Genomic DNA, 16,566 nt, shown 5'->3' with positions numbered 1-16,566 from the left:
GCTGTTGACAAATAGGATGCAGTCAGGAATTTTTAATCAAGAGATCATGTTTGCTGGAGTGACACTTCACATCTTTCCTAGGAAATAATTCAACTATCTTCATTTATTCTCCCATTGGAAGTGAGGGTTGCTGATGTGATAGCCTCCTGAAATGATGCAATGGCAAAGAATTCATGCTTTTCTCTATTTTAATGTATAGGTTATAGCTCATTACAGGAAAGAAACAGGTTTCCAAGTCTGGTAAACTGACCTTTTGATGACCAGCGTTAACAATGTTTGTTTATCAAATGCAAACCTATTGTATATGTCTGTGATGACACATACAGTGATCACTGTTAAAAAGGCAATATTATAAACTACAAACACAGCTTCTACTATCACAAAATAAATTTTGTTTGTTCATGAGACGATTTTTCTTTTTGTGATTAAAATGAATCTCAGTTCAGCTGTGGGCATGAAATTTGCTTTCTATAACAGTTGTGTGACTAACAGTTCACTGGCACAAATGTTCATTACAAGTAAATAAAATATGCAGAAACATGGTTGAAATGAAATTCAGTGCAGAAGTCACAGAAGCGTTCACAAATATTTTTCTGACTATTCACTGAGAAATAGCCATGGAAACGTCGGCTGACTGAAGGATGGAACACAAAACTTTCTAGTGCTACATCTGAGAGCTAAGAGCCACATTTTACTTTTGGCATCTAACATCCTTGTTTGAGAGTGTACATACCTGCCAAAAATTACTTTAGCAATACTCTTCCAGCCAGGAAATAACCTATTCCTTGAGTCCAGTCTTTCCTGGTGGTTTGAAAACTGGGACATTTCATTACAGATTCAATAGAGCTTTTGCTTTGGGTGACGAGACTATTTATGCTACCTTGATGTGATTTAACACAGTGTTGTAGAAGGATGCCCATTTTGGAAAAGTGACTCAAGTAAGGGGTGAAATTGCTCTTAACAGTAACTACTATTACTACTACTAAAGTTTAGCACTTATATATCACTATATACTTTCCAAGGGATGTTAAAACATTAACTTACTGATATTGTGTCTCGGAATCCCTTGAAGCTATCACTGAATGAAGAAATGTCCAATTTTGTGGTCTCTAATGAAATGATTTTTCCATTTAGGAATTAGTACTCTGGAGTACGAAACACTTTACCAGGAAGAGGAAGACACAGCCTTTGGGATTTCTCCTCCTTGCTATAAAGGCTAGCTTTGCCTGTATGTTTGTGGCAGGAGAGCAAAATTCCATCCCCTGAGTTAGCACTGAGTGCTTGGGGTGGAAAACACACATTTTGGTAATATACTACTTAGAAAGAGAAAAAGTTTAGGAATGGATTAATAGACATTTGTGTTAACTTTCTAGTCCTTGGTTGATAACAAAAATATTTAGTAATATAGGCAGAAGAATCTTAGCATCGAGATGCTCTTGAATTTAGCATCTATAAATCCCCATATAAATAAAAAAGCCTTTTAAATGCATTTTGTGCAATTACACTAATTCAGACTCTGAATCCAACAAATGGAAGATTTTTTAGATACTTTTGCTCTTCCTTTACTGCTTCTCCATAATTAATCATTAAAAGTGTTTTCCTTTGTTCACTCCCCCTGTTATTTTCAGTTTTTAAGACAGGAAAGATGATCTTCTAGTTAAAGCACTAGACCGGGACTCAGGAGATCTGGTTTCAATTCCCAACTCTGGCACAGACTTCCTATATGGCATTGGTCAAGTCATTTAATAGTAATTAATAATACCTCTCTCCCACTCTTGGTCTGTCTTGTTTATTTAGAATGAAAATTCTTCAGGGCAGAAACTGCCTCTTACTATTCATTTATACAGCACCTAGTATAAAAAGGTCCCAACCTTGGCTGGGTCCTTCAGTACTACTGCAATATAATAAATACAAATACTAAATAAATAATAGCCAGTATTTCCCTTACAAATGTCTTCTCTAACAGGTCCTGCGACACTTCATCACAAAGCTGACACCTTCTACAGGTACCAACTTGAAAATGGTTGTCTCATGCCTATAGTCAGTGTTTGCTTTTGATCACTTGAGCAGTGTGTCTTGTGCCAGGAGACAATAAAAAAAAACTTGTCCCTCTCTGAAGGTAACTCCTGTTATCACAGAGAACAATTCCCACCTGCCACTGTGACCTACATCAGGAAACTTGATCCTAGTATGATCTTCTGTTTAGGGCCCTAATGGGCACTTAAGTTAGTGGCACTGAAAGCAGAGGTCTGAAACATCTGGGTAGATTACTTTAATGTGTTGAGCAGCAGTGCCAACTTGCAAAAACATTTGTCGCATCACGGTTTCCCTAGCTATGCAAAACAGGCTTTGTATTTGTATGCTTTGAGATGGTTTCTAGAGTCCAAATCAAACTATTCCTTTAAAGAATGGCAGAAGTAGAGCAGGTACCTCATAAAAGGGATACATTTTCTTAGTTCTGTTTTGATTTTTAGTATTATACATTATAGTAGCTCTCTGTGCCCAAAGTTGAAGAGATTTTTTTTCCTTTAAATAAAGCTTTCTCCTTGCTACTGTCAGTGGCGTACTGTGGGTCTCCGGAGCCTGGGGGCCAAGCTTGCATTTCCCCCCCCCGCCCTCCCCCAGACCTCATGCCCCCACTGCGCAGGGCAGCAGTGGTCCCCTGTAGGGGGCGGGGCGATAGACATGCTGCTTACCTCCTCCCCCTCCTGCTTGGGAGACTTTCTGTGGCTCATTGCAGCAGTGGAGCCTGACTCTGGCTGGGCTCTGCCGCCCCTGCCCCCTCGCACTTGCCACACCTGCCTCTCTTGCTCCAGCCCTGCAGCCGGCTTGGGAGGGGTGGCCTCACCCCCCAGGTTACCCCTCAGAGCCTCCTGTGCCCCAGCCCCCTGCACATCATGAAGGGCGGCCTGGGGCCTCCCTGCAGGCTGGCGCCCAGGGGCCTGGCCCCCGCCATCCCTCGGTACACCACTGGCTTCTGCCTGTACATTCCTAGCCATTTTATAATTCAGGCTATGACACATGCTATCTGGAAGCAATGGCCACAGTACTGGTATGCCTGCCAATGTGCCCTCACTTATGTAAAAGAACAAACCCTCCACTGTTTCCTGAGCGCCATATGTCAATACAATAAAATCACTGTCTTCTGTATTCAAGCTTTACATTTGTTTATGATTAGTGTTTACTTCTTGCTGTTAAACTAAAAATGTATGTGCTTTTTCTTGAACTAAAATACTTTTTCTACCTCCCCACCCCTCCCCACCAGCCCCAAGCAAGGAAATGTGTAGTCAGAAGAGGAAAGTTCTCTAGTTATCTGCACAGTTTTAAAAACAAATCTTATGTTTCTTTTTAAAAATATAAGTAATTTGGTTATAATTTTCATAGGTAAGTATTGGCATAACCCTACTTGTTTGCATGTGTAGGCCTAACCATAAAAATCCAGGTTAGTGTTATGAAAGCCCTGATCTAGGAAAGTAACTGAGCACATGCTTAACTTTAAGCATGTCCCATTTGCTAAATTGAGGCCCTAGCGAATTGAGCATGAAGCTGGAAGTTAAAAGACCTAGATTCAACTCCCCCTTCTCTCACTAACTTGCCTTGTGATCTTGGGCAAGTCACTTCTTCTCTGCACACCTGTGACCCCAGCAGTAAAAGGGAGATAACCTCATGTCACCACTTTTTTAAAGCGCTTTGCAAGATGGGAATGCTACAGATGTGTAAAGTATTTTTAGGGGGAGTAAAGGCATTTAGAGGTGCATTAGAGCTTGTGGGGGACCGGGCTTTACATTTGATGGAGAGAAATGTTCACCTTAAAGGAGAGCAGGTATATTGTTAATTACCCTCCTGTAGGATTTCTGCCATGGCAGGTTGGCTTTATAATTTCACTGGGGTCCACATGAGCCCATCTGGCAGAAGCAGCTGAAGGGGATGCACTGAAAGCTCCCATCCCCTGGTTAACCCCTTCCTTCACTTTGCCTCCTGGATCCTCCACCTGATGGAGGGAAGATGATAGAAATGTAATGCATCTGGTTCTTTTCTTGCTCACATCAGTTTTACTCCTTCTTCAGTGGAATTAGTCCAGGTGTAAATGAAAGGAGAATCAGGCTCAGTGGGGTTTATAACACGCTTAATCCTGTAACGAATTCTTTCTTTATGCTCTAGAAAGGGTGCAGAACTGTCAACACCTGCCCCTGATGATAACCTATCCGCCATTATACTCCTACTACAACAATCATAAAACGTTTTCTGTAGTTTCCCATGGGGTGATAAGTCCAGTCTCCCTCTAAGTGTTATCATTAGGTCCGCCTAGGTTCAAGATGAAGATATCTGCCAGGTTCCACCCACCCACACAATATACACTTTGTCCAATGTGCCATAGCGCAATGCTAGGTACAATACATTTAAGTAAATATTTGGATACTTAAGTAACCATGCTGAAAGGTGCCCCTATCTTTATTAGCTATATCACATTGTAATGAAATGTGTAAATCACCTGGGTGTTCTATCTCTGGAAACATTCCCTCCTGTTAGCAGTCTTGGAAATAATTTTCAGTTTGTGAGCTGGAATAAAGTTAAAGAGAAGTAAAACAAAGTCCTTTCTACCAGCTATAGTATTAAATTATTTGTTGGTGCAAGGAAGACTGCTAAAAGGTAAGAAGTCAAAAGCAGTTTCATATGAAAAATCAGGCAGGTAGGAGGCCTGACTGGTTTTTTAATATAGATATAATCTTTATCATGAAGGAACAAAGTCCTTCATTTCCTGTTGATGATGATCATATGATACCAGTGCAATTTAAGTAATCACAGCCAAATATTGACTGTTTGTGGAGCACCTTTAAATCTTGAACTATTTGCCTATGAAGTAGTTATCTAAAAAAAGTTTAAGCTGCACCTGCTATGCAGATACAAACCTTTACGCAGAGAAAAGGGGAGCTGTGTATCAGAAACATCCTGAGCAGTTGTCTCTTTCAATGCTGTTTACCTCTGCTGCCAAGGAGAGGTTGATTCACTGCCTCAAAAAAAATCAATGCTGTGAGGAAAAATTGCCTAGACATGACTGAGAAGCCAATACTGAATTACTGAATTTCTCTTCTTCCCGCCCAGCTGCTGAAAGAAATTGTTAACTTATTAACTGACTGGGTCAGGCAGGTGGGACAGAAAAAAAAAGTTGACATTTTATAGTGAGTAATAAAATATCAAATATTTACTTCTAGAAATGATAAATAAAACTAGCTATGGGTGTGACTCAAGCGGATTTCACCTTTAACTCCTACCACCTTGTCTTCTGTCTGAGCGTGTGCTGGCCATTAAGTTAAGATCAAATCAAGGAAGATTAGAAAGGATTCACACTGGTCATGAAATCTACAAATATAATAGATGAAAATATGTAGCATTCTTGCCGATATGAGTGTTACAAGTAAGGCACAATGGGCATTTCTCTTTCTGTTTTCAGTCATGTACAACATGGACCATACTCGTTGTTGGATGTTTCTATACCTTAGAATGTCAGTTTGGCTTCCTTGCCTTTAAAAGTCACTACTGCTTTGATTTCCAACTGCATTTCCAGGGTTTCATAGTTTATAATTTACTCACTCTACCAAATAAAAGTGTTAATGGCTTGTTTATTGAATCCCTATATAAAACCTTTCAGGCTGTTTAGTGGGTAATTAGGTGGGTAAAATTTTCAAAATTTAGACACCTATATACCTTTGTGGATGTGGGCCCTAATGGGATTTTAAGTGCCTAAGTGAGTTAGACACCTCACTCTCATGGAAATGATTTCTTAAATTTTAATACTTATTGCCTCTTCTACATATTTGCAAACATATTAAAATGCAACTATTAAAACATATTCAGATAATATTATTTTGTTTAAATAATACTTTTCTAAGGAACTTTGCAATACAAACATTAGTCTTGGACATTTTTTACCCAAGACATTTTAACATTCTATTTGATTCCAAAGAAATGTATTGGTGTGACAAGTTATGTAAAGTGATAGCCAAGTCTAAAAAGGAGAAAACGGAAATATCTGTCAGAGGTTGATGCAATTTACCTGATTCTCTACTGATCTGCATTTTGTATAGGCAATTACATGAGTGCAAAGTGTGTATAAAAGGTTTGTTGAGTTTTACACCCACTTTGCACAGGTATAAATGGCTACACAAGGCATAAGGCAGAATGATTTTATCCACTATACAATATTTAGAGGTTATGTGACTTGCCAAAGTCATATAGTAAGTCAGTGGTAGAGTGGGGAATAGAACCCAGGAGTATCAACTCCATGCTCTCCCCATGATCTCATCATTAATAATACTTGTTTTCTGGGTTGATGCTGGGAGATAGTATTTCCTAATACTGAATGTTGCTATTATGATAGACTGCATTTGCACTTAATGGTGGGGCACGTTTTCCAAGGGTTTAATATTATAATGCCTAAATCAGATCAGAAGTATAAAATGAAGAGGCGTGAACATGAGTATTCACTAACTTATCAACACATTTGGTAGTGAAAAGGGCATGCACTATACAATCTAGGCTACCTGACTCACCAAAAAGTCCCATGATGGGATAAAACAATATAACACAGTGGATGACAAAGTTACCCCACGCACCCAAACTAAAATCAGGTACTTCATGGGCAATCAGATATCCAAAATTTTCCGCAGACCTACAGTAGCTGAGGATCAACTCATAGTGTGTAAGGGGAGTAATATATCTGGGATATTTGCAGATAAGTCACTATCTGTACTATTCCTAGAAGAAGGAGACATGTCCAAGGCGTTGAGCTCAAATAATGGAAAGACAGAACAGCAGACATGGTGTTGTTTTGATGTGATGAGCGGAGCTCTCCCCTCTGTTAGATTTTGGCTAATTCAAACAACATTATAAAAATCCATCACTAGCAGCTACTTCAGTGACTGGATCAACTGACTGCTGTGCTCAATACATAGTTGCTACTTTTCAAAAAAACATCAAAGATGAGGACAGGAAAATAGTGCCATTGAAGAAGCTTTCAACATACTAGTAAGGATTGTTCTAATAAAATAAAAGTATTAGTTTGGAAAGAAAGAGAAATATTTCCCTTTAATTTCCCAAGATGACCTATAAGATATCGCTTCCCACCCTGCAACCCCCATGTGACAACTGGGATGAAGTTTCTACAGGATGAAGTTACAGATGGAAACTGCAGTAGAATTGTAATTAATAAACACTTACAAACTTAATTCAATATCACATGACCCTCTTTATTTTGGAGAAGATTTGTGTCAAGCTGCCCTGCAGTGGCTCAAGAGCGTGAGTACCAACCTGAGGCCAGACTGTTAAGAACCAAGACACAGACCCCAATTTGGCTGTGAGTTCTATGCTTAGATTTCACCAACCAATTATCAAGTGTAAACTCCTCAGGCACTGTAACAGCCTTCATATGGAGTCACAGACAGCCCTTTTGGGTACGCTGATCTGTCTTGCCACCCAGGTGAGCCTACCTTTGTGAGATATGGTCCCTTTCACCACAAATCATAACAATATTCAGGTTACTTCCAGTGCCAAAGGACCAGTCGCTTACCCCAACTCAATTGTACCTTAGATCTCACACCAAAGACAATGCTTGTGGGCAATCCTATAATAAACTATATACAGATTTATTATAGGAAAAGGAAGTGAGAGTTATTTAAAAGGTTAAAGTGGGGTAAACATAAATGTACAAATGAGTTACACTCTTAAGTTTCCAAAGTAATAAAAGCTTCTGTGATAAGCAAGCTCCTTATGTCCTTTAGGGCTAATCCAGGTTAATCACTGGGGATCTTTTACTTATGCCTAGTAATCCTTGCCACCCAAAGTCCAAGCAGCATAAAGATACAGCTTCTCCTTGTTAAGGTTTTTATTCCCTTCTCCCCTTCTGCTTTGATCTGCAAACTCAGCTGATGGGAAGAATTCACTTGCAAGACTCATCTTCATGGGGGGAGGGGACAGAGTAAACAACAAAGTCTTTTGTCCTCTTTAACATCCCACTCTAGTCCGTCTGGTGTCTATGGGCCTTCCTCATTGGCCAGGACATAACACCTTCTGTTGAAGATCAGCGCTCGACACTAGTTAATGTTTCTCTCCTGTCTGGCAATTTACACAGTTAAAGAGGCTTACAATGGAAACACTCAGCTATTACCTTATAATATGGGATACAGATGTTTTATAAGCAAGATAAATGCATGCAGCAATCTATGAGCATCCCTTAAAGTCTAACAACTAAACACATTCGTATAATTCTAACACCTATTTTAACAATACTAACACACAGGTGAGCCATACCGAATTCAGTCTATGTAAGTATTCAGCTGAGGCATGGGTTTCGTGGTGTGAGCTGGCACCTGATCTACCAAGATCACATTTTGACTGGGAAGTTTATTAACCATGAATATCAAATTCCTATTCTTGTCTTTTTTATGTATGTCATGCATGCTGTTTGGCTCATTGTATAGGGGCAAATCCTGAAGCACTTTTGCAAAGGGTATTGTCAGGGGGAGTTTAGGATGCTCAGAGCCTAATAAGATGTTCTCAGCACCTAGCAGGATTTGCCCCTATGTGTTTAATCAATTCAGGACCTCACTGAAGTCAATGGAATTTTTATTTGACTAAGAATGGAGTAAAAAACTGAAATAGGCAATCCCACGGAGAACAATATATGGGGCCAGTGAATTATAAGGAAATAATTCCATCGGTAGTGACATCATAAATCACAGGAGAAGCGCCTAATGCCCAACATTGAAATAATCCTATGTAATATGCAGAGTCAGACACTTTATTTTCCTTTTACAATTAATTAAATCAGGACTCTTTTTAAATTTCAGAACGTTTAACACTCTTAAATATTACCACAGAAACTATTTAAGAAATAATTAAAGCTGTGAACGTTGGTGTAGAAGAGTAAAAGTGATTCTATTTTCATCACTTCCAGAGTCAGTGTTTTAAAGCTTTTGTGGATTTATTTAAAAACTGTTCCTAGAACACTCATGTCACTGACATACCTGTCAGAATGTATCAAACTGATGGACTATGAATTTCTGATGTTGGAACAATTGGTTATTTTTTCTTCCTTGGTAATATATACTTTCCTGTGCAATTTTTGCCATCATATTATAAAGCAGTGTATACTAAGATATTGTTAATTTTTACAAAATGCACTTAGCGCAGTGCTAACAGCACACATCTCTAAACATCAGATAATTCAACAGCTTGATTTATATTTTTATGTCATGGGGCACTTCTGTTGAAGTTCACAATAAAACCATGTATTCCCTGAATTGCCAGTGAGCACTGAAAATAAGTGGAAATTCGGGGCTAAATTCTACCCTCAGTTACATTATTGTAAATCTAGAGTAACTCCACTGACTTCAGTTCAGATACTGTAAATTTATACTACTATAACTGGGCATAGACTTTGATTCATAGCGTTGATCTAGCTTGGGAACAGCAAGACCCAGACTAATAAAGCCTGCTTAAAGGGTCATGAGTTAAAAAATAGATAAGCGTTTAGGACATGTTTGCCAAAATCGGTTTATTTATTTATTAAACAAAAAAAAAAAATGTGTGCCTCTTTTTCTAATGCACCCATCACACACATCATATTCTACAGGACGCTGAATAAAACCACAACTGCTGTGAATTCCTTTTGAATAGAACATCTTCCCACATTAAAAAAACCCTTGGGCCAAACTTTCAAGGTTGGCAACTAAATGTAATCCACAAAGTGTACATTCACAGATAAAGGTTTTGCTTGCATAAGTGAACACTTACATACTTTTTCAACATAGCTGTCCATTCTGGCTCTGCACTTTGTGTCCTATATACTAGTATGTCCAAGAGAAACAGTTCTTGGGACTAAGTCATTGGGGCAAATTCATTCCTGGTGTAGCTCCACTGGAAGTAATAGAAGCATACAATGGATACACTTAGCTATTTGTCTACTACGTGTTTATAAAAAAGCCTTCTGCATACACAGAGGGCTATATCAATAAATAATGATAACATACACAATTCCATTTTGCATGAGCTAAAGCAGGTGTTGCTGGTGCAATTTTGGTTCCAACGTTGGAAATTTAACTACAGTTGTAAATGATCAAAGTAAAAGTTGGGGAATCCATTCTAAAGGTCTGAGTGAATTTATTGAATTGAATTGTGCTGAGGATATAATTTAGTGATATGTCTTAACACAAACAGTTCAAGTGTCACTTTCACTACTAAATGTAGTTCTAATAACGTCCCACCCAGATTTCTAAAATACACCAGTAATCCAACAGATGGGCCCCATCTCCTTAAGATTCTCAGCTAATAATTTTATTTCCCCATATTTTGACAAAAGTTTGCTTTGCATGGTTTAATCCAAGCAAAGCAGTCTATGTAGGTACACCCAGCAGGCTCTGCTTCCTATTGCCACATTTTTTAATATTCACTATATTTCATCTTTTGATGCAGTCCGAATGAGCGCATATTGGAACACCACAGAACCAGACTCAGAGGAATGTAGTCCTGAAATACAACATAGAACAGGAGAGCATTGTATTACAGCCTCTGTTAATGTTTTAATGGTTGAGAGATTTCCAACATGTTGGCAATGTCAGGACAAACCAATTTAATAAATTATTAACACTAATCAAACATTTTTATGATGGAAGTCAAAACTTTCTTGGCAGTTAAGGTTAATTCTGTTGAAGTTTGACAAAGATGTTACTGTTTGATGAAAGCCATGTTTCAACTATAGCCTGCTTTATATCACATCTTTGCATTTCACTGAGAAGAAATGGTTAAACAACAGTGTCTTAAATAGAGAACTTGAAGATACTAATGTGCATGGAAAGAGCAGGGGCTGATGAATGGCAGTGAAGTATACATTGATTATACTGTATATAATATACATGCCATTTTTTTGGAGTAGAAAAGAGAAAGACAGAATGTCATCGGTATGAGATGAAACTCAGGCTGTCAAGGGATTTTGTTAAATCACTATTCAAAAATCAAAGAAATTCAGACATTTGACCACAGCAGTAGAGTGGCCCATCAAAAGGCTCGCCATTTTCTGATGCCTGGAAGAAACACAACTGTAGACAAGGAAAATATTTTAAAAGCTCACTTTTGTTGAAGAGATAAGAAGGAACAACAACACTGCACAAACTGCATGCTTCACCTCCCACTAATCCAGCCTTCCCAGTTAGCTTAATTCCAGCACAGAACAAGCTAATGAGGGCTACAGCTTCCTCCATGGCAGCCACAGTCTATATATCATCAATCCATGAAGAGGGGCATGTTTTCCAGCATCAGCTACCAAACCAGGATCTAGTCATGTATCTCTGTGTTATCAGCGCAAGACTCCATTCTACTGAACTGCAGTCATGTAAAATGTGCAGTTCCCGAGGTATCCAGTAAACTGAGTCTCATCCACAAAGCTCTCTCTGCTCTCCTCTCCACTCACACAGAAATCAGCATCTACTCCTCTCTTCAGGGACATTATTTTTTCTCTCTCTGACAAATGATGCCATCTTGGAAACTTCTGGCTGAGAACCAAGAAAAACATAGTTCATACTAAAGCCAGTGCTAATTATTTTAGTCAAATGAAACTATTAGTGATGAGCAGAAATATGTATTTTATTTAATTTTTGAAAACGTATCATGGATAAGAAATAAAGTGATCCAGACGTGCCTGTTTCCAACAGAAGATGCTTTTTTTTTTGGGTTCTCAAACGTTCATCAGCTAATGAAGACGGTTACTGAATAATAGTACACAGTATTTTGTGTTTATATGGCACCTTATGTGCCACTGAATTTCCAAGTGCTTTGCAAATGAGGTGCCCAGTCCTGCAATTCACTTCCCAGAGGCGCACTGCTGCCTATGGACCCACTGAAGTCAATGGGGGCTCCAGGCAGGTGCACTGGTGTGCCTCTGTGCAGAGAGTCGCAGGACTGGGCCTTTATTTAGCATCATTGAAATGCATTCACCACAGTGGGAAAGAACAATAGCTAGGCACAACAGAGGGGAAAAGTTTGGTCATTAGATACCTGGTGACTGAACTAAAATACATGTAAGTCACTGGAGAGGCTCTTTGATTTTAGTGGGTTTCTGATCAGGCCTTTGGTGAATCCCCTGCTGTTACAGAAAGGGCCCAAACCTCAAACTGGTGTAATTTGACTTAGCTCCATTTAAGTCTGCTGTGAATAGATCATCTCGAAGTCAGTGATTTAAACCACCAAACACAGTGGTGGATGAAGTATTCACAGCAGACAAGTTGTTTGATTCATAAACAAACTTTGATTTTTTAAATTTATGTATTAGTTCTTCAAAAATGTTCTACAAATATTTCATATAAAAACAACTTAGAGGATAAATTGTTCACCGCAGCCAGTGTTTGGAGTATTGCTCCTTGTGCTTTGCAACCAATGAGCTAAAGCACACAATATTGATTCTGCTCTTTGATTGGATGACAAGCTTTCAGAAGCAGGAAAAGAAATGAACGAGCCACTCGTTGTATGGACATTTGCTCAAACATATTCATACCACCATTCAGGATTTCCTCTTTCTATGGGACGTTCTTCGAGACAAAACGTCATACACACGAATATTAATGAAAAACAAATAGAAAGATTCAGAAGTGATTTCACAGCCTTTATTAGATGAATTCTCATGATTCTCCCTCCCCTTTATTTACCCAGATTTCTTCTTATGTAATACTCTGAAACTTCTATAAGAGATCCAGTTTTCTGAAGTGCTGAGTGATCTTAATTTTTATTTGGTCATCTGGGTTTAAGATCAGAAGTTTGGTTCAGTTCAGTTGGAATAAGACCCCAAAAGTTTGAATGTTTATTCAAAACTTAACCAAACTTACCTGGATAGAAATTATCATGGAAATCTCAGAAGTACAGGCTTTCTTCTTGACATTTCTAATAATTCCTGGTTCTGGACTGGTAAGCAAAACAACAATGGGCAAATCTTGTTCTCATTAAGCCAATGAAATTTTGACACCAACTTCAACTGTACCTAAATAATTTGATAATTCTGCTGGTGGGTCCAAGTGATTAACATATATGGAGATATAGATGCTTTACACATGCAATTTTTGGAACGACAGAAACTTTGGGTATTATTTTATTTGCTTCTTCACATTTTAAAAATACATCCAGATTGGAGTTCCACCATTTATTTACACGCCGAAAAAAAGGAAGGTGTATTTTTCTTTGTGAGTGCAGATTGTGCCTGCAAACGGGAGACAGTTGGAAATTCAGACCCAAACATGAACGCCTCAGATCTGCATTCTGAGCCTGAATCTCAGGTTCACTACTGCAAGCGATCTTCTGCAGCTTTGATCCATTGCTTCTTTCTAGTGAAGGATTTCTGGAGAGGGAAACCTTAGGTCAAAATATTTGCCACACAAACGTTGGGAAATTTCAAATTAGTGCCTGGATCTGATCAGATCAAAATCCTGCATCTGAATACCCTAAAACTTGAGGGAGTTCATAGCTGAATACAAACATGGCACTGTAGCATGGGCTCAATTTTTATTTTTGAGTAATTTAGATGTTGGGAGAACTATTTATTGTCCACACCCATCTGTACTCCACAGCAAGCTTGGGCAGATACTAGGGTGATCAGCTGTTCCGATTTTATAAGGACGGTCCTGATGTTTGGGGCTTTGTCTTATATAAGTTCCTATTTCCCTCCTCCCCCCCACTGTCCTAAGTTTTCACATTTGCTATCGGATCACCCTAGCAGATACAGGACAAGCAAATGTTGCCTTGGAAAGCCAAACACAATACAAAAACCCGCTTCACTGCTTTAAATGAGTTGCCTGAGTTTTGGTAGTTGCAACAGTTTTATACTGAAAAGTTCCAGAGGGGTAGCCGTGTTAGTCTGTATACAGCAAAAACAATGAGAGTCCTGTAGCACTCTCGTAGTTTTATACTGGCAACTCCACTATATGGGATGTTAAAATCAAACTTCTGATTCCAAAACCAGGCTGCTCAACTGTAGGGCTACCTTCCTTACATTCAACTCTATGCCTGAGAGTCTGATCACTCACTGTTTCCTAAAGCTCCATCTGTACAGAATTGTTGTTACTGGTATCAGCTCGGCAAATAAAGCCTGTCCTTGTTACACTAAATCTGAAAACAAATGCTGCTTAATTTAAATATGTCAGCTCTTGAATCATAATAAATCAAGCTGTTTTTGTCTGCATTGTGTAGTTCAGAGAAGCCTCTAACCCTGTTTACATGAAAGTTCACTTGCCCCCTTTGCAAAACAATGCTGTTTCTCTCCCAACTCTACAAGTTTTTTCCTGATTAGCTTCTCTTCCCACCTATCTCTATCTGGCTACTTTCCCAAGGGCAGCCAAGAAGCAAAACTCAGTGTTGTTCTATGAATGTCTTATAAGAATTAGTTTCATGTGACAGCCAATTCGCCTTCTCCTGTCAACGATAGAGGGTTGATGCACTCTGCTGGCTTTGAACTTGAAAACCTCTCTCTCTCCTCAACCCACAGGGCCAGCTGCTGAATAATTAACACTTCACAGAACCAAGCAGAGTACATATATTTTTTTGCTTTGATATGAACACTACAGTTAACTTGCTTGTTTGAAGTTTCAAGCTAGGAAATTCTCAAAATCATTAAAAAGTTTTTACAGTCTTGGGAGCTTTAAAAAAAGAAAGGAAGGAAGAAGAGCTTGTAATTGTCAGCTCTGAAAAATTTTAGTTTTTCACTAAAACAAACCATGCCAAATAAACCTACAAGAGAGTCCTTAACTTAGCTTGCCTGAAGCTAGCTACAGTTTCTCTAAATCAAAGCAGAGCATCAGCTAACAGTTGCAGTATGTTAGTTCCTGGATGGGCTACTTTATGAAGAATTATAAAGTGACACAGCAGTCTGGTTGGAAAAAACATCACGCTTTGATGTTTTTAACCACAGTCTTCAAGAGGACCAACAGGGGGTTTTATTGCAACCTCTGTAAAAAAAAAAATTTTTTTTTTTTGCACTGTTAGATGCAGGACTGTTATCTTTCAGTCACTCTGTAAGGCTGACTTATTTACAGACTGAATGGCTCTGTTTATAGGCCTATATCAGAGAACAAACAGCGCAAGTGTGACTTCCTAGTATCTGAAATGTGATCCCCTTCCTCCCTGGGGGTGTGCATGGGAAGGGGAGAAGGAGGAATCTTGTGAATTTCCTTCTTTTTGATGATCTTTTCTCTGGCACTCCAGATGACATGTATCCCTAAAATACAGCAATGAAAAAAGTGCCGAATTCCTGAAGTGATTAATCAGGCAAAACTCCTATAGAAGTCAATAGGAATTTGCCTGGGTAAGAGCTGAGTGAGTATCTCAAGATTTGGCCCATTAACCTGGGGGGGGAAGGAGGAGAGGGAAACCAAGTCCAAATTAAACTTCTTCCATTACAAGCTATGCATTAAAGCCCCTAATTGTTCCTACCCCATTATGTTATAGGTGTACTCAGACATAGCATGGGAACTGTATACAATACAGCTCATAACATTTCAATAGTGACATTAAAGAGGCACTGACAACTTTATCATATTGGCTTACATATCACAATGAGAGCTGTCTTAGAAAATACTAAGGTCCTGATTCTGATATTCTTACTCAACTTGAGCAGTATTTTATCCAGGAGTAGTCTCACTGAAATCAATGGGACTGGTCCCAGAATACGATATTACTCAAGGGGAGTAAGGATAGCAGAACTGAGCTCAAAGATAGGTTGTGAACAAAGGGTCTGCTTATGTTACCACAGGTTATTACAAATGAAAAAATTAAAAAAAACTGTCACTGTTTATGGTATTTGTTTACATTTTGATTTTCCTTTGTCTTGGACAATGAAAATCAGTGCAGTCAGTTTCTCTTTCAGATTCTTAGTGTTGGAGTGTTTGGGTTAAAAATACCACAGGGGAATGTTTGTTTATTTTACAACAATTCTTTTCTTTGGAATTTTTAATTTTAAGTGTGGGAATATTTTTATAAGTCTCTCATTTTAAAAACTTGTTTTTAAAAGCCTGAAATTTTGGGACAAGCCGACATTAAAAGTTTCCCTTTAAAGGCATAAAATATTGTTAATTACACAGACATTTTTGGCTACTTTTTGAAAAGTGAATGGAATACATCTGAATGGTACTGGGTTAGCAGCCTTAGACATGAAGACCTTTGTATGGACACTGAATGGTTATAGCACAACACTGGCACGTCTCTGGATCTGGCGAGGGAATGGAAAAGTATGGACCTATAGCTGCATCTATAGCATGTTCTTCTGCAGATGCTATACGTGCGCACGAGAGAGAGACTGGCAGTGCAAGCTTTCTCAATCTTTCCCACCAATGAGCGTGACTTTCTACTGTTTTGCACCTAGTGTACTACTTTATACCTGTGCAAAGTGAAGGTAAAATATTCCCACAGCTGCAAGTGAGTGCAGAATTCTGACTTGATAGCATTTTACACCCACTTTCTGCAGGTGGACACAATACCAGTTGCTGTGTAAGACAATGGAGAATCAAGCCCAAGTGTGCCTCATCTGGAACAACC

General features: G+C 38.8%; 1 long non-coding RNA gene across 1 annotated transcript; it reads right to left on the bottom strand.

Moving 5' to 3' along the window:
• Positions 1-3,629: 3,629 nt before the first annotated feature.
• On the bottom strand, positions 3,630-5,047 carry LOC137164532 (uncharacterized). The gene is made up of 3 exons (XR_010923077.1): positions 4,911-5,047; positions 4,493-4,560; positions 3,630-3,991 (listed from the first exon to the last, which is right to left on the bottom strand). It is a non-coding gene; the product is annotated as an uncharacterized lncRNA (long non-coding RNA).
• Positions 5,048-16,566: the final 11,519 nt, after the last annotated feature.

Source organism: Emydura macquarii, unplaced genomic scaffold (genome assembly GCF_026122565.2).
Source record: "Emydura macquarii macquarii isolate MOO-44397 ecotype Brisbane River unplaced genomic scaffold, CSIRO-AGI_Emac_v2 contig_2676, whole genome shotgun sequence".
Classification (NCBI taxonomy): domain Eukaryota; kingdom Metazoa; phylum Chordata; order Testudines; family Chelidae; genus Emydura; species Emydura macquarii.
The sequence above is the reverse complement of the archived record's forward strand: the minus strand, read 5'-3'. Positions and strand labels throughout refer to the sequence as shown.